The sequence below is a fragment of the Syngnathoides biaculeatus genome, chromosome 5, assembly GCF_019802595.1.
Source record: "Syngnathoides biaculeatus isolate LvHL_M chromosome 5, ASM1980259v1, whole genome shotgun sequence".
NCBI classification, from domain to species: domain Eukaryota; kingdom Metazoa; phylum Chordata; class Actinopteri; order Syngnathiformes; family Syngnathidae; genus Syngnathoides; species Syngnathoides biaculeatus.
The window spans coordinates 34,619,888-34,646,586 of NC_084644.1; the positions used below are offsets into that span (position 1 = coordinate 34,619,888).

A 26,699-nucleotide genomic window follows, 5' to 3' on the forward strand; every position below is an offset into this window, starting at 1 on the left:
CATTGTACATTGGTAGAAGGGTTTTCCTAATTTTTTAGGTCAATTTTGGGCATGCACATTATACTTCAGGATGCATTATACCCAAGAGATGGCGGTATATTCCAAATTTTTGGGGTCTGTTAATACCAAGAACAGGAACTGTGCACTCTCTAACCAATGTCTCCATTCTGACATAGCTGCCTTGACTGCTAGAAGTTCATGGTCTCTGATGTCATAATTTTGTTCTGCTGTAGTTAGTTTTTTAGATAAGAATGCATGTGGCTGTGTAATTTCCGGTCATTGAGACTTCTCTGTGAAATTCGCTCCTATCCGTGAATCTGACGCATCAACCTCGACGACAAACTGCCCATCGGGATCTGGCAAGGTGAGGACCATAGCTGAGATAAAGCTGGCCTTGAGCTTATGGAAGGCCGCCTGGCAGGCCAGGTTCCAAGCGGAGGAACTGTGGGGTGAGGTTAGTGCATGTAATGGAGCTCCAACCGTACTAAAGTTTTGGATGAATTTGCGGTAGAAGTTGGCAGACCAAATAAACCTCTGCACCTCCTTGCGGGTAGTCAGAGTGGGCCTATGAAGAACGGCCTCGACCTTGCTGGGATCCATGGGTATCTCCCTCTCTCCCAAGACAAAGCCCAAGAAAGACATGGAGGGTTGGTGGAACTCACACTTTTCAGCCTTGACATATAGGTCATGATGTAATAATGTAGCACTACATGAACGTGCCTGATATGGGATTTTTCATCAAGAGAAAAAATCAGGATGTCGGCTAGGTACACAAATACATGTGTTCAGAATTTCGCATAAATCATCATTGACAAAATTTATTTTGATTTTGGCAGCACATGCACAATGATTGTTATTACTGAATGATACACACAAATTGCATTTGTGATTCCAAAAGGCATCACTAAATATTCATAATGCCCCGTGGGCGTGTTGAATGCGGTCTTCCACTCATCCCCCTCTCTTATCTGCACTAGGTGGGATGCACTCCTCAAGTCCAGCTTGGTAAAAACCTTAACCTCCTTCAGAAGTTTGAAGGCCATGGCGATGAGGGTGAGGGTATTCTTTATCGTAATGTCGTTCAGTCCTTGGTAATCGATGGAGGGCTGGAGGGTCTGGTCCTTCTTTTCAAAGAAAAGAAGGCTGCCCCGGCCGGATGAGTCCTGCAGCCATCGGCTCCTGTTCTGGACCTGAAAGAGAGTATGGTATCCGGCGAGGGGTTGAGGAGCTTGGCAGCAGGTCAATGGCGCAGTCGTATGGCCTGTGAGTAGGAAGCAAGTTGACCTTACACTTGGAAAAGACTTCCTTCAATTCATGGTAACAGGAGGGGACTGAAGACAGGTCTGGCTCATCTCGCAGGGTATGAGTGGCCTCTTCCCTCTCTGCCCTCTAGGATGAGAGACACGTAACTGCGCACTTGGCTACCCAGGACCTAATTTGTCTGGTCGACCAGTCAATATGAGGGTTATGTGATCTCAGCCATGGACCCCCAAGATTACTGTATGGTATGGCCCTTAGTGTCAAAAACATGGAAGCTGATGCGTTGCGAATGTGATTCCGGAAATGTCAAGGTGAGTGTCTGAGTGCGGTGTGCTATTTTGCAGAGCAAACTGCCATTTGCCGCATATGCATTCCGGGGGCACTGTACTTCAAAGATCCTTAGACCCATGCTTCTAACCAGCTGTGAATTTAAAACATTGGCATCTGAACCCGAGTCTATGATGCAATCGCCCTGAGTGGCTGTCTTCCTGAACACAGGGTGACAAGAGGAAGTGTTTGGTCCGGACTGTCCTGAATGAGGTTGAGATGCACCCTAGTCAGGGTTCGGGGTAAGGTACCAGCTGGCACTGTGTGCCCCACTGCCCGCAGTAGAAGCAGAGTCCCTCCCTCGGCCCTTGCCTTGCGTGTTCAGGGGTTGCAGACTGGAACACTTCCACAATGGACTTAACGAAGGACACCTATGTCCGACACGTGTATGTGTCGCGGCTCCATTCAGTGGTCGCCCATGCTTCTGCGCGTCCCATCATGTGGGAAATAATGAACACAATCTTGGCTCTGTTATGGCCCCGTCACACCATGACGTTCTGGCCAGCGTCCTATAGCGTTTGAGGAAACGTTGGTAGTTCCCCATGGTCACCGGGATAGCCCCAGAGTAGAGTTTTTTCCACGCCAGTGAACGTCAATGATCGCTGGGAATCGGTGGAGAACGCCGGTCCAGAAAAAAAGTTTTGAACATGCACAAAAGTTCTCACCTAGACTAGCGTTCATCAACGTTTAATTTTAAACGGTGCAGAATGTTCAAAAACATCCGTGGAACGTTTTACTAAGGTTCGCCGAGCGTTGCACGCGTTTGCCTATTGTTAGTCAGTCTTAACTCTAGCTTTACTTGGTTGTTACTCAATCATTTGCTTTGCAGTGAACGACTCACTGGCAACCAGTCAACGCCCACTGAACAATGCCCTAGTGCACACGGCGCGTAACCAAAGTGAAACAGACGTCGTTTGGTGTCCATTGAGCGTCATTCGAGCGTTTCCCGAACTTCCATGCATATGGGTATATAAACCGATGCTTTGTAAAAGCAAGGTCCATTTAATATTAAGCTACAGTAGAGAGCATCTACTATGGAAGATCCAGAAAGCAGCAGTTCATTTTCGCAGAAAAACTCCACCTGTCATGATCCTGCCGCTTCAGCACGAGCTGATCATGAGGCACAGGTGTGCACCTTCCAATCAGCGCACCTGCGCGGACACCCGCACAGCTCGTGCTGAAGCGGCAGGATCATGACACCACCAGACTATCCTCAACAGCCCGGTCCAGGATCCTGCAGTCCTTTCTCTGCTTCTTTTGTCTCTTTGTCGGAGCGTCCTCACTGGGGTTTGCAAGGTGTTTAGGGTCCCCAGGGGGTGTCACATGGTGCGTGACTTTGCGGACGTGCGCTTCCTCCTGCTGTTGTTTTTCCTCCTAAGACATTGCTCGTGATGAAAGAGACTTAGCTTTCTTACTAACATCACTAGTTGCTGAAGTCTGCGCCCTAACTTTTTTTCTTCTCGGCAGCATGATGCTCACTGTTCTAACTCACGACAACAGCTGAAGTAACTATGAACTTTCCAATGTTTTAGTACCGGTTCCACTGTAAAAATTCCATGACAGCAAAACGCTTTTCTGTCATTAATCACCCATTGGTCACACGCTCAACATACTTGTCTTATGTTGAAAAATCGCTCGTCGCGCCCCAATGACGGGTTTGCACACGGTAATGGTTTTTAGCGATATCTTATTTGGTTGCTGTTACACGCTTTTCGCGCATTAGACACACTTTTTGTGCGTTAGACACTTTAAGTCATGCGTAAGACACATGTTAATCACACGCCACATGTGTCTTACGCGTTTGAGAACGCTGAAAAATAGAACGATTAAAATGTTCAGAGGACGTTGACCAGAACGTCATGGTGTGATGGGGCCATTAGAAAGAAAGGCAGCTGCCTGTTATTCAAAGTTGAGCTCGCAATTTGTGATGAATGGCATGACATTACCAGAGTCCCCTGAGAAATGCTCTGGAAGGGAGAGCGGAGAGCAGACACCTGAATATGCGCTGGGGACCGGGGATCCCGTGGCAGCTACTGGCACTGGGATGGCGTTGGCTCCCCTGGAGAAGGATGCGGACAGGGAATTAAGCCGGGCAAATACCTCCCCCCACTGGTTGTTCAGCTGCTCCAACTGGTGAGCAACCATCTGGAAATTTTCTTCGTGTTCGGCGAGACGCCATCCTTTAGCCTGGAGGGTGTTGCGCATCCGATCTGAGTTGGCTGGGTCTATGTGTTGGTCAGATCTTTCTGTCAAGGCCAGAACATGAGACTGAACCCAAAATACACGAGTCACGAGACCAGGTACAGTTCGTGAAGCATCGTTATTTAGTCCAAACAAGCAGCAGTGTCTAAATTCGCAGGAGGCAGGGTCATCAACGAGGCAGGGTTCAGGACACAGAGCATCAAAGAGAAGAACATGGAGTTGCGGGAACGTGACATGAAGTACAATTATCTGGCAAGGACCAGACTACATGGGTGACGATATATATGGACCGTAATTACCAAAACGGGATGCAGCTAAGTACATCTGCTCATTAAAGCAGGTGCACGCCAGGACAAGGACAGACACATCAATGACAGGTCTTGAGTTTGAAATTAGTATAACTTCCCTCTTGCCCTTTCTACATGGTGAGGCACATTCTGTTGCCACAGTGAGACATTTTATGAACAAAGTCAGGGATGCTATTTCTCACCTCAATCCAAACCAGGTTCTCATAGTGACTGCAGACCAGCCAAGTCTTCAGGATGCAGGCTTAGAAATGCTTTGGGTGGAATTTGTTCTGGGGCAGTCCATTAGATGGTTCCCAATTCACGGCTTGGTCAGGAACCTTGGCCCTGAGAAATCTCGTGGCCAGCTATTCTTTCATGCCTTCAAAGGCTGTGATGTTGTGTCAGTGTTTCAAGGTAGAGGCAAAACAACAGCATGGCAAACATGGGCAGTTTGTCCTGAGGTGAGCCTAATATTCAGCAAACTCAGCCGTTACCCACCTACCATAAAAAATGCCAACCTTGACATTCTTGAACAGTTTGTTGTCACTCTGTATGACAAGCACAGCAACACGACAAAGGTTGATGAGGCAAGACTGCACTTGTTTGCTCAGAAACAAAGATCCTATGATTCCATCCCACCAACTAGTGCATCTCTTGTTGAGCATGTGAAACGATCAACCTACCAAGCCGCCTGCAAATGGGGCCAGGCAACAGTCTGCAAAATAGATTCTGAAAGCCCAGGAAACTGGGGCTGGAAAAAGCATGGGGAAGCCTGGGAATTTCTTTGGTCAACCCTCCCACCCATTGCTCAGTCATGTCAGCAGCTGACAAAATGTCATTGCACGGGTGGTGCAGTGTGTGGAGGCGGGTCCAACTATATGTAGTTGCAAGTTCTCGACCTCACACACAAGCTCGGGCTCCTTGCCTGCCAGAGAAGGAACGCTCCACATCCCAAGAGCCAGCTTCTGTCGCCGGGGATTGGCTTACCAAGGTTCTCGCCTTTGGCCACCACCCAGCTCACACTGCACCAAACCACTATGGCCCCTTCCACAGGTGGTTAGCACATGGCATGGAGGACCCATGTTACCATTTCAGGCTGTACTCGGCTGGGTCAAATGGGTACTGGCCTGGCTTCAGAGGGGAACCCTGGTGACCCACGTCCGGGCAAGGGAAACTTCAATCCATTTATGTCATCATAGGAGAGTCAGCCCTGCTTTGTCGGGTCGCGCACCTCGGAGCTTGGGGCACAAAAAGCACCACTTTAAAGTGATGGCCTCCAGGAGGAGGTTTTCTTTGTTTTCCATCCATCCATCCATCTAGCCATCCATCTTCTTAGCTGCTTATTGTCACAAAGTTCGCAGGAGTCCCTCCCAGCTGACATCGGGCAGAAGGCAGGTTCCACCCCAAACACAGTACATGGAGACAGACAACAATCACACTCACAGTCACACCCAGGGGCAATTTAGGGTCTCCATTTATTGCATGTTTTGGGGATGTGGGCGTAAACTGGAATCGCCGGAGAAAACTCACGCAGACACGGGGAGAACATGCAAACTCCACTCAGGGGGAGGCAGGGATTTGAACGCTGGTCATCAGAACTGTGAGGCCAATACTCCACAACTGCGCTGCCTTATTATTATTATTTCATTTGGATATCTGGCTAATAGAGACACAGCATTTGTTACTTTCATTATCAGGTTTAAATAAAGCTTCTTTTTTTACGGCTGAGCCTGTCGACTCCTTTGCGTTTCGCAGTGCCTTATATTTCAAATAACAAGCCGTTCACAAGGAAACCACTTCCGAATCGGTCATTTGGTATAGCCAGGACTGAGGCGTCAGTCGTCATAATTTCCAGCTGCTCCATCAAAGCAATCATGCATCTATCCCCTTGCAAAGCAGTGACGGAATGAGTCACATGAAATTCTACTTCTGGACCAGAACAAAAAAAGACATGTTTCTTGGTCAATGTCTTCTCTGTGAAAGTTCTGCCAAAATCTGTTTATCCCGCTAACAAAATGCCTCAAAGTTGTGTTTCAATGTGCACAAATCAACAGGAAACCTGTCCCGATTTATTTTTCTTCAGATTACCATTGAAAGAAAAGGAAAGAAACAGGTGGCTGCAGCTCATAAGGTAACTAAATCATCATATGCCTGCTATAGACCTTGTACGAACGTACTTAGAATATCCCCATATACAGTTATTAATCCATGGCTTACAGCCATGCTACCCTGAGAACACCCGATCTCGTCAGATCTAGGAAGCTAAGCGGGTTTGGCCCTGATTAACACTTGGATGGGAGACCACCTGGGACTACCGGTTGCTGTAAGATTCTCTCCCCGGCTAAAATGCAGAGGAGTTGCGTTTGGAAGGGCTTCCACCATAAAACTGTGCCAAACAAATATGCGGTCATCTGAGATGACACGCTGTGACGATACCTAATGGGACAAGCCAAAAGGAAAAGAAGAAGACAGTTATTAATCCATGTACATGCCCTGGTACCTGTACCATGGCTGACCCTAAACATAATTGTATCTCCGGATGAAGTCAGGAGTTTAAAAAGTTGGCTGTGGTAAACGCTAAATGGTGTCATTATTACATTTAATACAGTGACAGGTTCTCTAATTTACAACCATTTCAATTAATATCACTTTGTAATGTGTGTTGTCTGAATGACTGTATCTTAGAGAATATTTGATGTCTTTTCAGACGCAAAGATTTTCTCCCTTCATCGGGTTATTCGTTGTGTTTTGCCACAGGGAGTGTCTCTGAATATCCCAAGCTTAACTCAGGAGGAAGTAATCCATAACCACCTCATCTTGACTGCTCGAATCCATGTGGAGCGTTCTATACAGAAACTGAAACTGTTTGACATACTTAACCACATCTATCAACAAAATATTGAAAGTATGTGCATGTTAGGGTTAGGGTTTAGTGTTAACCCTAACCCTGTTCACACCATTCACATGGTGAGAGTTGTAGGAGTTTAAACCCTTTCTGACGTGTTCCACGACGTTCGAAAAAAAAATTGTTACAGTGAAAAATGTTACCAGCTCTGCCATCTTGTTCAGCGTAAAGACACACATGGTTTTGTCTGGGTTCAGAAGTCGAATTATCACATCACTCACGATGTCACACTTAGCAAGCGGATACATGCTCTGCGGAAAAACCCACTTATTACTCGGCACATGGTAGAAATCCTCATGACAAATTTCAATCAGGTTTCTGAACTCATCACAGTACAGAATATGCTCTTATCAAAGTGCTAAATAATATAAGTTTGAATACTGACTCAGGAAAGGTGTCAATTTTGGTCATGTTGGATCTCAGCGTGGCTTTTGATACAGTCAATCACAATATACTGCTAAAGAAATTGGAAACATGGGTAGGACAAAATGGAACCGTCCTTAAATGGTTAGGTCCTACCTGGTGGGAAGGAGCTACTTTGTGACCATTGGAGGTGCTCGGTCTCAGCAAATGGCAATGACCTATGGGGTTCCTCAAGGGTCATTTCTTGGACCTCTCCTGTTCAGCCCGTATATGCTACCCTTGGGTCAAATTCTTCAAAACTTTAATTTTGACTACCATAGCTATGCAGATGACTCACAGTTATATTTAGCAGTGTCTCCGGATGACTACAGTTCAATTGAGGTATTGTGCCACTGTCTAAATCAGATAAATAACTAAATGTGCCAAATTTTCTTCAACTAACTCACGACAAAACGGAGTCAATTGTTTTTGGCAATAAAGAAAAGAGAATTGATGTTAGTAAACACCTGGACTCTCTATCTTTAAAAACTGAAGACCAAGTCCAAAACCTTGGTGAGCGGGCAGGCAGGAGTCGGTACACAGGAGAACGATCAAAGCAGGCAGAAGTATCAAAGGAGTCAGGCTTACAAGGTTGGTCGGAGAACAGACGAACGTCGGTACACACGGGTTGTCGATCAGGGATACCGGAGCACTCGAACGGGACTTGAAGCTCAACGAACTGGCGCGGACCAGTCGTTATCGGGGTGATATAAATATGCCGGATAATCAGCCCGCATGAGGCACAGGTGTGCGCCTCCCAATCAGCGCAACCGCACTGGCACCCGCACAGCCCGGGCTGGAGCGGCAGGATCATGACAATTGTGCTGCACACAAATGAAATAAGTTGCCAACTGAGGTGAGGTGAGCCCCAAGTGTGAATGTTTTTAAATCCAGGTTGAAAACTCTTATTTTTTCCAATGCTTTTTAGAATATATCCAATTTTTGATCATTTTACTTGCACTGTATGCGGTTTTAATTGTTTTTTTTAATATATTTTGTTTTTCATTTTTATTGTTTTTATCCTGGTTTAAATGTTTTATCTCTTTATTTTTAAATGCCTTTAATCATGTAAAGCATGTTGCGTTACCCCGTGTATGAAATGTGCTATACAAATAAATTTGCTTTGCTTTGCTTTTCCATCTTAGCCTATCTCCTGCATCTTCCTCTCAAACCCCAACTGTCCTCATGTCTTCCTTCACTACAACCATGAACCTTCTCTTTGGTCTTCCTCTCACTCTTTTGCCTGGCTGCTCCATCCTCAGCACCCTTCCACCAATATACTCACTCTCTCACCTCTAAACATGTCCAAATCATCAAAGTCTGCTCTCTCGAATCTTGTCTCCAAAACATCCAACTTTGGCTGTCCCTCTAATTACCTGGTTTCTAATCGTATCCAACCTGTTCACTCCAAGCCAGAACCTCAACATCTTCATTTCTGCCACCTCCAGTTCTGCTTCCTGTTGTTTCTTCAGTGCCACCGTCTGTAATCCGTACATCATGGCCGGCCTCACCACTGTTTTATAAACTTTTCCCTTTATCCTACCGGAGACTCTTCTGTCGCACCAGACACCTTCCGCTAACTGTTCCACCCCGCTTGGACCCCTTTCTTCACTTCTTTACCACACTCTCCATTGCTCTCTATTGTTGACCCCAAGTATTTGAAGTTATCCACCTTCGGTATCTCTTCAATTTTCCTCCTCCATCCCTCACATTCATGCACATATATTCTGTTTTACTTTGGCTAATCTTCATTCCTTTCTTTTCCAGTGCGTGCCTCCATCTTTCTAATTGTTCCTTCACCTGCTCCCTGATTTTACTGCAGATCACAAGATCATGAACATCATCGTCCAAGGGGATTCCTGTCTAACCTCATCTGTCAGGCTCTCCATTAATACCGCAAACAGGAAGGGGCTCAGCGTGGATCCCTGATTCAGTCCCACCTCCACCTTAAATTCTTCTGACACACCAATGGCACACCTCACCGCTATTCTGCTGCCCTCATAGATGTCCTGTACTATTCTAAATATAAATATACTATTCTCAAGAGAAGACTGTAGAATGAATAAAAACAATTTGGACCAACATAACACATAGCTCTAGATTAATTTCAATAACATCCATATTTACTTCGCCCGGCATGTGTCCTCCTGAGTACGGTACATACACAAGAATAGTAAAGGGCTAGGAAATTGAACAATTATGGGCCAGTCATTTAAAATATTTCATCGGGTCTCTCTCCCTCCGCATATGCCCACTCATCTGTGTCTGTAGTAGAATCTTGTGCCAGTGGTGAAGTGATCATATCGTCTAAATATGGTGCGTAATGACATGGTAATATGACCCCGGTCGGTTCACTCGCTTCTGAGATGTTTTCTTCCTCAAAGAGAGCTTGAGTCTCTGAAGGGGTGTCAGAAAATTCAGAAAATCGCTCTCGCTCATCTGCCAATGCATTTGGCACAGTGTGTTTTCAATGGTGAGGGCTCCAGTTTGATGTATGCGCATGACGTCAGAGACAAATATGGCCGCCACTGTGACGCATAGTGTATCGAGTCAGACTGACACAACTTTGCGCTTTTATAAACCACTCCCAGCTCACGTTTCACGACTGTTATAATCATCAAAGGGATTAATATTATTTGTAGTTTTGATAACAATACCTATTTTAAGCTTTGATTTTTGTGTCACTTTAAGGAAAACAACGTGACTGAGGCAGTGACTGAATCGCTCAGATGAGAACGTGTCAAATTGTGTTTACCAGGGAGAAGATGTATTGACACATTTGTGGGTTTTATTGGATAGAGATAGTTTGTGTTTGTGCTTTGCACTGTTGTTTTTGGCAAATGCACCAACCAAGGAAGCGAAGCTTTTCCTCAGTGTGGAATCATTTTGATCTTATCACAGTCAATCAATACTTCTTCTGTTCTTGTTTCCACTATTAATAATTTTTCTTTTGGGTTCATCCAATTATTTTCTGAAGGATATTTGAATTTGTTTACGTGTTCACCTTGAGGATTTGCACGCCACTCGGAGTAGGACAAGAGTGGACCCTCCACATCCTGGCCACCAGCTCTTCCAGGTCTTTCCATCGTATTAGCGCTCCCAATAAATATCAAAACTAACAAGCATTCCCACATTTTCTTTGTTCTTGCAATTAAGATATTAAATTCTAAAGAGCTTACCTACAATTCCTAGACTATCGCTCTAATGCAGTATTTTTTCACACTTTTTTGAGCCAAGGCCAACTTTCACATATTTATAAATCACACATTATAATACTCATTATATTATATATCTTTTATTATAATACACATTATAATAACATAAAACATATTATACTTTCACATACACAGCTTAAAAAAAAACGGTACACCACCAGCATAAATTGTAAAAATAAATCTCGGTCGCCTATATGAACAATATACAGTCCTTTTTCACCAAAGCATTCTCAGGGGCATGGCATGGCCACTGCCCTGGGCGGTGCAACCTCTGACAGCTGTTACACAGCTGTGTTGCATGTTGCACACTAATTGACAAAGCACCTAAATGGTGAATGTGTCACCTGCATTTGCCAGTTCTTTGCGTATGCTGTACTCCATCCTGGGACACTCCGCTACTGTGCGTAAGTCACACATTTAGTGTAGAGCAATCCTTTGTCACAGTGAGCCTGTGCCTCTTTACTTTGACCACGTCTTGTCCATGTTTCTTAGTTTGCCTCATAGTCATTGTGTCACGTCCCATCGGAACGAGAGTAGGACCCAAATGCAGGAACTCGGAAGACGCAAGGTAGTTCAAGAAGAGACACGTTTATTGTATGCAAAGGGAGGGGATCGAGCAGGCAGTCCGGTGCGGCAGCGGTAGTTGTGACACATTGGACCTTGTTGCACGTTTTTGGATCTTGCCTGTTGCCTTGCGTTTTTGTGCTTCCACCTGTTTTGGACTGCAATTTCGTGTTTGACCTCCTTCTGGAATAAAACAACTCTTAATATCATGTCCTTGCTTTTGAGTCCAGCATTTGGGTCCGCCCTCATGCCACTGGCCCATGACAAGCATAGTGAACAAAATTCAAACAAACCTGAACAAAATAATAATAATAGATAATTTTTTTTAACCACTCAATGTGACACCTGGGCTTGTTTGGATGAACATAGAGCTGTTATTCTGGAAGGAATTGACGAAAGAAATACAAAAAGCTCTTCCTCAACAGCTCTTACTCTCTTCTCTCTTGTTTTACTTTTTATTATCATCAGGCTTGAAAAGCTCACCTCGCAGAGAAGTTGTGGAAAATGAGAGCAATGTCAAAATAGCTTTGTTTGACAGAAAGGGGTACTCCTTGGCAGTAGGTTTAAAGTACTATCTTGTCTTAGTTCAGTTAGTTCCTTCTGTTCCTGTAAAGTCATGTCCCTTACACCAACTGATGCTGAATGGTATGGGTCCCTCATTCAGTCAAGGGATTGAATGGCGGCTGAAGAAAAATAAAATAACATCTTCTCCTCAAGTGTTTTTAAATGTTTCACCATTATCTCACATAATGCATCTGTGTTGACATTTTGCCTCTGCATGGTCATTATGAACATTTCAAACTTTCCCTCTTTCACATTGTTTCCAAAATTTCAGCTTTGAGCAGAATCCATTTATTTAAGCTGTGCTTGTAAACAGGTGTTCATTTCAGCATTGCATCATTGTGTTCAGTTCATTCAAATATAAAATGTCAGCCAGGTGTGCCAGGTTTGCACACCACTCATCAGTTGCAAGCAGTTTTGCGTAATCAGACTACTCATTTGTCAGAAACACTTTTATTTCCTCCAACAATTCATAAACACGAGCCCTGGGACAAAATCCAAATGGAACAAGCTGGCTTTATGTTCCTCCCCCATTTCCTCACATAAGATGCAAATGTGCAAATTTTCACAGGTCGTGATTTTACAAAGTTCACCTTGTGTACAGCATCATCCAACATAGGTCTGCTGGTAATGTCTTGACTACGAGGGCCTGATGCTGTTAAAAAAAAAAAAAAAAACATTGCGTAACAATCACATTGGGGTCTCTTTCGGTCACTCCGCTTCCAAGGCCTTTGGTGTGTCCAACCATGGCTGCTGCTCCATCAGTGCCGACACCTGTGTTGTTTTCCTATTTAAGTCCACTTTGTTAAAGATATTCAGACGGGAATCGAAATGCTCCTTTTTAAAACTTATTTTTTTTTTTTTTGCTACGGCTTGCAAAAAAAGTTCTCTCTTATTGCATATCTATCTACAAACCGCACATTGGCCAGGAGTTGGGAATGTCCACTAAGATGAGTGGACTCGTCAAGTTGCAATGAAGACTTACTACTGATCCAGAGCTTTTCCAAAACTAAACTTTTGATGTCTGCATGTCATGATCCTGCCACTCCAGCCCGGGCTGTGTGGGTGTCCGCGGTTGCTCTGATTGGGAGGTGCACACCTGCGCCTCATGCAGCCTGATTATGCTATGTATTTATATGACCCCGATGACAACTGGCCGGCGCCAGTTCGTTGATTTTCCTGTCCTGTTCGTGTGCTCTGGTATCCCGGATCGAACCTGTGTGTACCGACCTTTGCCCGTTCTCCGACCACCCTTGTAAGCCTGACTCCTTTGAAACTTCTGCCTGCTTTGATTGTTCCACTGTGTACCGACTCCTGCCTGGCTGCTCACCTGCTCTCTTAGCCCGACGTCCCAACTACCGTATGCCTCCTCGAACCCCGACCTCGGCATATAATAAACGTTTCTCCTTGAACTACCTTGCATCTTCCGAGTCCTGCATTTGGGTCCTACTCTCGTTCCGATGGGACCTGACACTGCAGACATGTCACTAATATTTCTGGACATGGTGTTAGCTGAGAGAGGGACTTTGTTTCTTTATCCGCTTCAGGTACAAGCATCTCATTTACAATGGCTTTACAGGCAGGAAATATTAAGTCTTTGCCACAGTGTGACTTTTTAAATTTGGCTAAAAGTTCAGCAAAGTGATAGCTTGTTTTAAGGGCTTTCTTGTTTATCTTTGTGGGGTTTTTTTCCCTCATCAACGTTGCCAGGTCCTCTGTGCGTGCACGAAGGCAGACAAAATACCAGAACTTTGCATTCTTGTTCTAAGGTGAAACCTGTTTCAGCTTACTTGGAACAATTGAACTGATAACATGTCACCACACACCAAGCATAAACATTGGATCCCCAGTGAGAGTAAATCCAAATGAAAAATAGCTTTCGCTATATTGCCGCACACCAGAGACTTTCGGCGAGCAAATTGTCTTTGGTTTTATTTTGACTTCCCCTCATATTTGGGCCTTTATCTGAGTCAGAATTTTAGCCAGAGTCCAATTCTGAGTTATTCGAGTACTAAGCTAAATGTTGCCACCTACTGATATAGAAGCATATTTACGTAATTAATCACTCCCCTCATCATTGGACAGCACGGACCGTCGGCGACTGCACATTATCTGCGGATTCATTTTCGCCAGTTATGTGAAATTGGTGAAAATTCCTTGTGCGTTGTGACATACTTGGCCAATAACACTGGTTCTGAGGTATAAGAAGAAAAGGGAGCAAAAAAATAACTGCAAAGTGCTGTTGCGGTCAGCCGCAACAGAGAAATATGGACATCCATGAACATGGACGATTACCTGGCTGTGGCCTGTCACTTTGTGGACAGTGAGAAACATGCACTGTGTACATCAATGTTGGGATTGGAACAGTTCCCTCAGTAGTACACTGCAGAAAATATGGCCCAAGTAAGAATAATGGAAGAGTGGACCATAGCAGCAGGTTACAGATGCAGCTGTAAACACAATTTCTTGTGTCAAAACGCTCCATATCAAGCACACTATTTGCATCGTACATTCTTTAAATTTAATGGTTTGAAAAGCACGTGACCAAATTGAGACATTCACAGATATTTGAATTAAAACAGTGCAGATTGTGACGTACTTTAGAACCAATACAACTGTCAAATAGAAGCTGTCATAAGTCCAGCCATGGATGGGAGTACCAGTGAAGAAATTAATGAATGACATGTCAACAAGATGGACCAGCACTTATTTAATGCTAGAAGACATGGCCTAATAGTGTTGGTATCCCTGGCCTCTTTAAAAAGTAACTTACCATAATTTCAGGACTATAGAGCGCACCTGATTATTAGCCTCATCCAGTACATTTTTAAAGGAAAAAGCATTTTGTACATACACAAGCCGGACCTAATAAAAGCCACATGTGCCCACATTGAAACTTGAGATATTTACAAAGAAAGATGGTACACAGAGAGTTTCAAAGTTTTAATAATATACCATAGCTTTTCTTTCCAAACAGTGCCTGTGACACGGTAGTAACACTGCAGCAACACGCTAGCACAGCGCTAACAGGGCCGGTTAAAAATAAACATATTGGTAAAAAATTACTGAGACACGGCAGTAACACAACAGCAACACACTAGCACAGTGCTAATGCTAGCACAGCGCTAACGGGGCTGGTCAAAAAAAAAAAACATATCGATAATTGTCACTTCGTCGGCACTGTCATGATCCTGCCGCTTCAGCACGAGCTGTGCGGCTGCGCTGATTGGCAGGCACACACCTGTGCCTCATGCGGGCTGATCATCCCCCGTATATATAGGACCCGGTGACGACTGGTCCTCCGCCAGTTCGTTGAGCTTCATGCCCCGTTCCAGCACTCTCGTTTCCCTGATTGAACCTGTGTGTACCGACCTCCGTCCGTTCTCTGACCAACCTTGTAAGCCTGTCTCCTTGACACTTCTGCCTGCGTTGATTGTTTCCCCGTGTTCCGACTCCTGCCTGTCCGCTCATGTGTTCTCGTCGCCCAACGTCACAAATACCGCTGCTGCACCGGACTGCCTGCTCGATCCCCGACCTCTGCATGCAATAAACGTGTCTCTTCTTGAACTACCTTGCGTCTTCCGAGTTCCTGCATTTGGGTCCTACTCTCATTTCCGATGGGACGTGACAGGCACATATATTTCAGCGGTCTCACTCTTACCTTTTCCACTCAAGTGCCCCCTTGCGGCCATTAGAAAAAAAATGCATAAATTAGGCGCATCACCGCATAAGCCACAGGGTTGAATGTGTGTGAAAAAAGTTGCGGCTTAGAGTCCGCAAATTACAGTACTTAAACTAACTACAGATGGTTACAAAATCATAGAGGAAACACTTCGTGTGGTTGCTCCATTTCGTCAAGTGACAGTGGAGGTGTCTGAGGGGAAAAAAGCGTCAGGATCAAAAGTAATTCCAATGCTTAAAATGTTCCACCAGTCACTGCAATGCAATGTATTGCACATAACTATGGAAACCACATTTAATCTTGTGGAAAACCTTAAGACTGCTGTAAACATTTTGCAACATGGAGTCATTTTGTGTAATGACAGTAATAACAAAAGAAATTGGCATTCTTAAGTGTGTCAAAAGCCAATGATGCAGTGAAAAGACTAAAATCAGCGTGTCTAACAGAAATGAGAAACACTTTAGTAACACAAATGGAAGAAATTCAGGTATGTCATAAATGTTACTTGTTTTTATTTTTTCAATAACCTTTAAATCACTCCATGTGATTACAATGAATTAATAACGCAGATGCAGTTATTTTTTCCTCAGATGACAATCCTGTGGCAGCAGCTGAACATGGGAGTAAATGAAAGCAAAGCCAATTGAGATGTCACCACTGATGCAATTATTGAGGTCCAAAGATACATCGCTGAGGTGAACACAGCAACAGCACAGGTTCCACTACAATATTGGAAAACACAAATATTACCCGACTTTATGCAAACTTCAAATTAAATGTCAACGTACACCGTCATCATCATTACTTTGTGAAAGGGTGTACTCAATAGTAGGAGCAATAGTTAGTGCAATCGCCTGGGCCCAAAGATTCTAAAACAGCTGATGTTTCTACATAAAAACTGAATCATGTTCAGTCCGTTCACAGTCATTATTGAAGTTACTGCAATGAATTTTTAAATCCACCAGATGTCGCTAATATGTGATACGGGAACACAGTTTCAAGAGTGTTGAAACAGTTTGGGAAATGTGCTATACACGCGATGAGGCCTTATCTGCCCATTTAGCTTTCCCGAAGCCATAATTAGATCCACTTATAGTCAATGCAGTTGAGCAAACAGCATATTAATGAGTAGTCATTATTTTGGAGGATTGTCCTGTCTAACCTGCTTAAAGGGCTCCAATCACGAAATGGATGATTTTTAGTATGTTATTAATGAAAAAATGTCAGCCAATATGGGCCCATGCCTTTTTTCACCACAAAACTTTTTTTTGACGTATACAGCTTTTTGTAACTCCTGCCATGAAAATCCTCTCGAGGGATTTGTTTTTGAGAAGAAGCAGGAATTGACTTAAAAGACAGTGGCGCCCCCAAGTGGACTCATTTGTTTCTATTAGTTTTACCTCCGGGAAGGTAGCTCGTTGTTCCTTCGTGTTAGCCAAAATGCCGGCTCATTGCATTGCTGGACATTACTTGAACACTCAGGAGAATGGATTTACCCTTCATAAGTTTGCAAGAGACCCGATTCGTTGCGAGAAATGGATTGCACGGTGCAGAGGACGAGAGCTTAGGGTTAGGGTTATTTGGGTTCCAAATAACAAGGGGGCAGTAATGCGCCCCGGCTCGACGATGTTCAACAAGCACTTCGGCAGCTTTGAACATCCCCCTAAAAGCACCACGGCTCGGCTCCATTATATGCCACCACGGCGCCGAAAATCAGCCACACAAGCTCAGACGCCGCGTTCTGCGGTCACTGCTTCTGCGACGACTGCGCATCGGGCTTTATGGACGGGGGCAGCTCTGAAAAACGCAGCCGAGACTGCCTCACTCAGCAGCGTGCGCGCATAAAGCACCCCGGCTCGACTGTTTTGCTCAGTACTGCAATGTCTGTGAACACCCCAGCAGCAGGATGGCTTGGCTCTGTCATAAGCCACACCAACCGGCTCATCCATTTCTGCCGCGGAAGTGGATCGGACGGGGATGCAGTTTGGCCGTGATCGCATATCATCTGAATATGGCTCAAAATAATAGTGTAATCATGCCCCGAGGGCTTGAAACAAGAGTGTAATATTGCCACGGTAACTTCATTTGGTTGTGTGGTTCGAAAAGAGCTTCCGTGTCAGAAGGGGCGCGTATGTCTCCCATAGTTAGGGTGCACAGCGTGTTTTCATTGGCGAATGTCCGGGTGACGTCACGGACAGAGGACGCAGCCAATATGGCGACCACTTGAATATCATAGAATGATACTTCTGCAACTTTGCGCATGGATGATGCGCTCTCCACTCACATTTATTTTTTCGTGTAGACGAAGTGAATAATGTTATATGTATTTTTCATTCATCTATTTTAGAACGTTTAGAGGGATGACATTTCGGCTTTAAAGTGGACAATCATCTTGAGTAGAATTTAAATAATTCCGAATATTTATGTCTCTCTAATCCAGGGCTAGCAACATTAAAGTTTACTTGGAAAAATAAGGATGCCGTCTAGGACGGATGAAACTTTAATCTAAATTAACAACATGAAGTTTTATCAAGTAACTTCTTAATCTTCATATCACTGCCTCAGAGAAAACCGAGATCCAGGCAAATCCACTATTCCCTTTTTTTTTTTTTCGAACAACATCCAAATTTTATTACCTTTCTGACATAACTCTGTCAAGCTGAATCAACTCAAATGTCATGGTCTATGTTTTGGTTTGTGTTTGGTTTTGGTTCATGTTTTCCTGTGTTAAATGTTTTTCCTTCCTTTTCATGCTCAGTTGATTGCGTCCACCTGTTCACGTTAACCTCTACCTTGCGTCGACGAATTATCACCCCCAGCCACTGGTGTCTTGTCCAGGTATTCCTCGTTCTCAATCTGTGTATATTTAAAATTCTACTGACACTGAAAATCACATTTTTAAATGGGTATTATTATCAAAACTAATAATAATATTCATCACTTTGATGATAATAACAGTTGGAAAAAGTGAGCTGGGAGCATTTTATGAAAGCGCAAATTTGCGTAAGTATAACTCGACACAATGTGCATCCCAGTGGCGGCTATATTTGTCTGTGACGTCATGTCCAAACATAACATTGGATCCCTGGCATTGAAAACATGCTGTGCCGGATGCAATGGCAGATGAATAAGAGCGAGATTCGGATTTTACTGACGCCCCTTCTGAGACATAAAACATAAATCCTGGAAGCGAGTGAAGCGACCGGGGCCATTTTACCATATCATTTTGAGCCATATTTCGATGATATGCGGATCACTTCTCCACTGACAACAGACTCCCCGACAGACACAGACGAGGAGGACAAGGGACCCGATGAAATATTCTAAATGACTGGCCGATAATTGTTCGATTTCCTAACGCTTTTACAAGTCTTGACTATGGAGCGTACTCAGGAGGACTCATGCCGGGCGAAGTAAATATCATGGATCTTGTCGAACTTAATCTAGAGCTATGCGTAATGTGTGTCTCTGTTGTAATTGTACTTGCAGTGAAGTGATTTAAACAACCTGCTATATTACAAGTTCTCCCACTCAGAAATCATGATGGGGTCAGAAATTTTCATCGTGGGTGCATGTCCACTGTGAGAGAGATAATCTAAAAAGAAAAATCCAGAAATCACAATGTATGATTTTTTTTTAACAATTTATTTGTGTGATATAGCTGCAAATATGTGAACACCTGTCTATCAACTAGAATTGTGACCCTCAAAGACCTGTATGTCTGCTTTTAAAACTCCACCTCCACCTACTTAAACCACCAAATGTCAAGGGCCATCTTTTGCCAATGACTATTTAGATGATACAGAGGAGTCATGGGAGAAAGTTTTGTGGTTAGATGAGATCAAAATTGAACTTTTTGGTCATAATTCCACTAACCCTGTTTGGAGGAAGACGAATGATGAGTGCCATCCCAAGAACACTATCCCTACTGTAAAGCACGGGTGTGGTAGCATCATGCTCTGGGGGTGTTTTTCTGCACATGGGACAGGACGACTGCACTGTATTCAGGAGAGATTGACCACAGTCATGTATTGTGAGATTTTGGGGAACAACCTGTTTCCCTCAATCAGAGCATTAAAGATGGGTCGTGGCTGTGTCTTTCAACATGACAATAATCTGAAGTACAGAGCCAGGAAAACCAAGGAGTGGCTCTGTAAGAAGCATATCAAGGTTCTGGTATTAAACCCAATAGAAAATCTTTGGAGGGACCTTAAACTCTGTGTTTTTCAGCGACAGCCGTACTGTCTGATCTAGAGAAGATCTGTGTGGAAGAGTGTGTGAAAACCTGGTGAACAACTACAGGAAATGTTTAGCCTCTGTAATTGCAAACAAAGGCTCTGTATCAAATATTAACATTGGTTTTCTCAGGTGTTCAAATACTTACTTGCAGCTGTATCACGCAAATACATTGTTAAAAAATCATACATTGTGATTTCTGGATTATTCTTTTTAGATTGTCTCTCACAATGGACATGCACCATGCAGTAAAGTACATGTATGAGGGCAGCAGAACAGTGGTGAGTTGTGCCTTTGGTATGTCAGAAGAATTTAAGGTGAGATGGGACTGCATCAGGGTTCCACACTGAGCCCCTTCCTGTTTGCAGTAGTAATGGATGGGCTGAAGACGAGGTTAGACTAGATGCCCCTTTGACCATAGTGTTCGCAGATGATATTGTGAACAGCAGTGAAAGCAGGGAACAGGCGGAGGAGCAGTTAGAAAGATGGAGGTACGCATTGGAAAGAAGAGGAATGAAGATTAGGCAAACTAAAACAGATTATATGTGTGTGAATGAGAGGGGCGGAGGAGGAAGAGTGAAGCTCCGGCGAGAAGAGATAGCGAAGGTGGACGACTTCAATTATTTGGGGTCAACAATACAGAGCAATAGAGAGTGTGGTAAGGAAGTGAAGAAATGGGTCCAAGCATGTTGGAACAGTTGGTGGAAGATTTTTTGATGTTCTATGTGACAGAAGAGTATCCGCCAGGATGAAGGGGAAAGTTAATAAAACAGTGGTGAGGCTGGCCATGATGTACGGATTAGAGACGGTGGCACTGAAAAAATAACAGGAAGCAGAACTTGAGGTAGCAGAAATAGAGATGCTGAGGTTCTTACTTGGTGTGAACAGGTTGGATAGAATCAGAAATGAGCTTATTACAGGGACAGGCAAAGTTGGATGTTTTGGAGACAAGGTTAGAGAGAGCAGACTTCGATGGTTTGGACATGTTCAGAGGCAAGAGAGTGAGTATGTTGGGGTGGGCGCTGAGGATGGAGCTGCCTGGCAAAAGAGCGAGAGGAAGACCAAAGAAAAGGTTAATGGATGTTGTGAGGGAGGACATGAGGACAGTGGGTGTTTGGAGGAATAATTGTGATCATAATTATCATACATCTGCTTCCAATAAAGAAATGCTTTGCTCTGGTTGAGATAATGTGTCAGCCTCCTAGCAGGAAATAGCAAGAACAAAAACGTCTAATCATCAGAACTGTTAGAACTGGTGCCTGTTAAAGAAATGATGACCACACAAGTATTCAGCAATCTTCCACACATGCACACGCACGTGAACAAACATGTACACTTTGTTTCCAATTGTTTTGCTTGCCGTCTCCTTTTTGTAACATCCATGTAAATAAGGGGCGTCTTAAAACTAAATAAATAGAGGTGCTGGAGAGAGGATAATAAGAGAGTACAGTGGTGAATTGTTCCTCTCCTCTCTCCTCGCGAGACTTGAACTTGTGTTTTTGCTTCCTTTTTTGTCCTGTTTAATGAATGTCTGATCGGTGAACTTGACATTTACTTGGTCCTTGGAGCCGGATCTCAAGATACCTGAGGGGCTGAGTCGACGTCCAGGCAAAGACCGTAGCCACGGCACTTAAGACCCTTTCCGGGACTGGGCCTCGACTTTGCATCTGGAGGCTGAGGGTTGACGAGAAGCCGAAGGAAGTAAAGTCATCTCTGGTGAGTAGGAAACTCCCACACTCATGAGGAATGAGTGAATGCACGTCTGGGTGACTGCGGCAGTACCAAACCTCGAGAATACTAGTCCCTTTGAGGAGACTAATTAGTCTACAAAACTGAGAAGGGCAAGGTTGTGTCCTGTACGTGACCTCTGTGAAACGTGTGCATGTGTAAAAGTGTGAGTGGAGGTTCACTACCTAATTTGAACAGGAAATTGAGTGACAACTGTCTGAGGATGCAGCGGTAAGAATCCTCCACCACTTGTGGTAGAAGCTTGAGAATTAACTCAAACAAAACGTAATTGACCCCTCCGTAGAAATTGCGCAATCCGCGTCACTGACCAATCAGAGGCCAGAGATCTGCATAAACCACGCCCCTTTTTTGGACCCGCAGTTTTCTCAGACAACGCTGCATGGTCCAGTATAGCTTCTGTTGGCGTTTTGTTGCGTATTTGGGTTCTTTAACAATAGATATCGTTAAGACGTGTAGTCACGGACTTTATAATATTGACGACAGGTATCCTGAAAGGCTAGTTGGTGGAGTTCAATTCGTACCCTTTCCAAAACCGAAGACCCAGTACGAAAAATGTCTTTGATGGATCAAACTTTGTGGAAGACCGCATCATCAACTGAATCCATCTAAAATCAACCGGAACAGAAGACCGAGTACGAAAAATGTCTTCGATGGATCAAACTTTGTGGAAGATCGCATGATCAACTGAATCCATCAACCGGAACAGATATGTTTGCACGAAGGTAAGCCCTATATTTGATTTTCAATACATGTCTCATATAAATGAATTAGCAGTTCTTCGCTTGCATAACATAGCTAAGTGTTAATGATTGACACACTTGATCTGTGTTGAGCAATATTTTGCGATGATCTGACTGCACAAACGTGTCCATTTGTTCGCGCCTACGCGGCTACTGTAAACCGGACTGTGTTTGCACGAAGGTATGCCGTATATTTGATTTCCAATACATGTCTCATATAAATGAATTAGCAGTTCTTTGCTTGCATAACATAGCTAACTGTGAATGATTGACACACTTGATCTGTGTTGAGCGATATTTTGTGATGATCTGACTGCACAAACGTGTCTCTGTTCGGCGGCTCCCGAGCTAAGCGAAACCGGACTAGCGAGTCCTAAAAGCCTTCGACGTGCACCAAGACACAAAGACTGAAGGAAGGATGTTTGAGGATACTATAAAGTAGTGATTGTCGTACTTGGTCGGGACTTACGTAGGTTCGGCACTAATTCAAGAATAATTATTGAGGGGAGCACGTGACGTTACACAAGGAAACGAGAGAAATAACTCGTAAATCAAGCCTCGCCTTCTTTTCCTTCATACGGCGGTTCACAAACGGCTATACAGATACACATACAGATTCTGCACCCAAGTGTGATATGTAACACGAAAATAGGAAACTGTCAATGACGAATTTGTCTTTGGGTCATAATATATTATATAATGTGGCTTCTCGGTCTTCCTCTGACTCCGGAAAGATCTCGCGCTAATATCAATGGTTTCTCCGTCGATATGCATGTAAATACCATTGAAATACCCCTCGCTGAAATATTTGAAGCCCTGCTGTCTGCTTTTCAATGATATTTCACTATTCGCTAAGAATGCGAGTGAGAAATCAGCTGGTAAATCGGACAATTTCGCTCTAGTCTTTTCTTCCTGCGCCGCCATTTTTGGTAATTGTTTGTCTGAGGTTAGCACACGTGGGGTGACGTAACTTCAGGAGGCATGGTTAAGTGCCCTGTACGGAGGGGTCAATTGTCACCCTGTTCAGGGGGAAGTCAGTATAGTCAGTAGGACTGGGCTTAATTCCCTCTCTGATAGGAAATATAAAAGTAAAAAGGAAAAAAAGGAATTACTGGGAGGACAGTTAAATATCTTACAAAATAGGAATCCAGCACTCTATTATATTACAACTTAGATATTCCAAACAAACCTCCCACAAGAACAGATTTCTTGCTGCAAACAGCTCGAGACATGATTGAACAACCATAAAATGACGTAGGAAGTGACTCATTGCATAGGACTATGTAGTATAAGATACTGTAAACTTATAACAGCCCACACCAGACAAAATCATGATTATCTGTACTCAGATGGTATAACAGTCGTGGTGACAAGAACAAGACTGACTGACAAACTAAATGGACAACACAAGGAATGGATACCACCACACACAACATTACAACGGGAGTGGAAGAGTTTGGTTTGTTTTGGTTGTACGAAATGTTGCTGATTGGACAGAAAAGAACCAGATTTGGATTGGGATGACTGAACTGTATAGACAATATCTTATTGGACAGTCTTAAACAATCTGAGACCAGACGCTGCTTTATTCACGGTGGTATCACAATCTACACAGACAATACTGGAAAAATAGAGGAATAGTGACAACTACAGGGAACATAGTGACACATGCAGAGCTACTACAAAATTTGCTCATAGCAGTTCAATTACCAAAAGAAATAGCCATATGTAAATGTGCAGTACACACATCAAATACAGACAAGAATCATTAGGAAATGGATTTACAGATAAAACAGCAAAAGAAGCAGCAAAACCTTAATGGGATTAGCTGACCATGCAATAAATGAAGACATACTTTCAGATGATGTGTTAAACAAAATGCAACAACAAATCTTACTAGCAGAACTAAAAATGTGGAAAAAATAAGGTGCTACATTACAAAATGGTAATTATGTCAGCACAGACAAAAAAAAAAATTCTACCAAAAACATTTTTTAAGTAGGCGGCAATCTTGAGCCATGGGAAGTCTCAGTTCTCAACAGGGGGAATGGTAGCCCTGGTACAAAGGCATTACATGATCATGATTAAACTTGTATGCAAAAAAATGTTGGAGGGCTTATTTGGCCTGTGCGCGACATAATCCACAAGCGAATGTGCATCCAAAACGTGGTCAGTTTCCTTAAGCTACACATCCATCCATCCCTCCATCCATTTTCTTAGCTGCTTATCCTCACAAGGGTTGTGGAGAGTGCTGGAGCCTATCACAGCTGTCAACGGGCTGGAGGCAAGGTACACCCTGACCTGGTTGCCAGTCAATCGCAGGGCACATGAAGACAAACTCACAATCACACGTAGGGGCAATTTGTACACAATGATAGATTTAGTCTAACTATGCATACACTACAAGCACGTAAGGGTCTCATTCCATTCAAAACACTGTTTGGGAGACAATACACACAATCACACGTAGGGGCAATTTGTACACAATGATAGATTTAGTCTGACTATACATACACTACAAGCACGTAAGGGTCTCATTCCATTCAAAACACTGTTTGGGAGACAATACAAATTACCAATATTTTCCACACAATGATAGATAGATGAATGATGAAGAACAAAAAAACTCACACAAGTGCGTCCGTTTTAGGAGTTATTAACAACCCCAAACAGCTTAAAAAATTGCAAAAAGGGGTACTTGAATTCATTTGTTGATTGTAAGAAAGTTATTGCTTTTAAAACCATTGTTAACACAAACAAAACTAATTTGTTTTTATAGACCACTTGTAAGATAGCTGTTCTTGTCATGCTCCTGGATTCCAGCCCGGGCTGGGTGTGGCCAGCTAATCAGAAGGCGCACACCTGCGCCTCATGACCACTGATTAGACCCAGTACATATAGGACCCGAGGGACGACAAATACTCCGCTAGATCGTTGTCCTTGATGCCTCGTTCCCGCACTCCTGTTTGCCTGACTTCTGTTCTCCGTGCACCGACCCACGCCTGTCCACTGACCACCCTCGTAAGCCTGCCGTACTATTACTTCTGATTGTTTGGACTGCCTGCCTGATCTCAGACCTTGGACTGAATAAAGGTTTCCTCCGTACTGTCTGCTGTCTCTGGAGTCGTGCATTTGGGTCCACCCTCGTGCCTCGTTCGTGACAGAACGATCTAGCCAGAACATGGACCCAGCCGACTCCGAAGCCATCCGCCGTGCGCTGCAAGTGCAGGGCAAACGCCTGGGCGAGCAAGAGGCTGCTCTCCAGGGTACTAATCAACGCATCCATGAGCTCTGCGCCCAGCTGGAACCGTGGCTAGCTTCTCAAGCTAGCGCGGCTGCTCCATTGCCTCCCCGTGCCGGCATCACCCCGCTCTCACGACCAGAGCAGTTCTCAGGTGACTCGGGGAACGTCAAGCCTTTCCTCGTTCAGTGCGATCTCCATTTTGAACTGCAAGCGCCCGCTTTTCCCACGGACCGCTCCCATATCGCCTTCTTCATCTCCCACATGACGGGGAGGGCGGAGGCGTGGGCCACTGCCGAGTGGAGTCGTAACTCGGAGATCTGCCGTTCATGGACGAGGTTCGTCTGCGCGCTCACCCAGGTTTTCCAGTACGCGGCTCCGGAACGCCAGGCGGCATCCTCGCTCATGACGATTCGTCAAGGACGTCGCTGCGTGTCCGACTACGCCATTGAGTTCCGAATCTGCGCCGCCAAGAGTCGATGCAACGAGGACGCCCTGCACGATGCCTTTTTCCAGGGGCTTTCCCCCCAAATCCGTGTCTCCTCATCGCTGTTGATCTTCCTCCCTCGCTGGACGCACTCATCGCGTTGGCCCTCAAGGTTGACCAGCGACTAGTAATGGAGGATCAACTAGCCGTGATGACTGAGGGAGAGAGGGAGGGGTCCAGTCCGGTTGCTGCCCGGTCGTCCACTGCTGAACCCACTCAGGTGGACGGGCCAGTGGAGGAGCGTCTCCGCCGGCGACGGGAGGGGCGTTGTTTTTACTGCGGGCGTTTGGGACACTTGATCGCCCGCTGCCCGACTCGACCAGAGCACTCTGACATCAGGATCTCTACTCCGGTGAGAGTGCGGTACACCGCGGCAGGGTCAGGGAGGTCCCTTCTTCACCTCACCTTGGGAACGGACTCCCGTTCATCCACTGTGACGGCTTTTATAGATTCCGGGTCGGACGCAAACCTGATAAATCCCCGCGTGGTCGAAGAGCTGGGGGCAGCAACCTTCCCCACGCAACAGCTTCGTCACGCCTATGCCGCGAACGGCAAGTTCCTTTGTCGGGTTACACATCGCACTCAGACGCTACGTATGAGCTTTCCGGACGCTCACTCGGAGCGTATTAGCTTCCATGTCTTCAACGCACGTAGTAGCGACATCATCCTGGGCAGCCCGTGGCTCAAAGAACACAACCCGCACATAGATTGGACCACGGGTCGGATCAAGACTTGGGGAGAGGACTGTCTCAGTCGCTGTTTCGCTGTCCAGGAAGACAAGGGTATTCAAGTCGCGCCGCTTCGGCTAACAGAACCTAGTACCGCCCCGGAGCTGACCGCG

The 26,699-nt window shown here is 44.6% G+C and overlaps 1 long non-coding RNA gene and 1 pseudogene across 1 annotated transcript; one reads left to right on the forward strand and one right to left on the reverse strand.

The window, feature by feature from the left end:
- Window positions 1-1,068: 1,068 nt before the first annotated feature.
- On the reverse strand, window positions 1,069-8,047 carry LOC133500624 (uncharacterized). Its single transcript, XR_009794989.1, has 3 exons — window positions 7,972-8,047; window positions 1,290-1,389; window positions 1,069-1,190 (listed from the first exon to the last, which is right to left on the reverse strand). It is a non-coding gene; the product is annotated as an uncharacterized LOC133500624 (long non-coding RNA).
- Window positions 6,288-6,406, forward strand: LOC133501587 (5S ribosomal RNA; annotated as a pseudogene).
- Window positions 8,048-26,699: the final 18,652 nt, after the last annotated feature.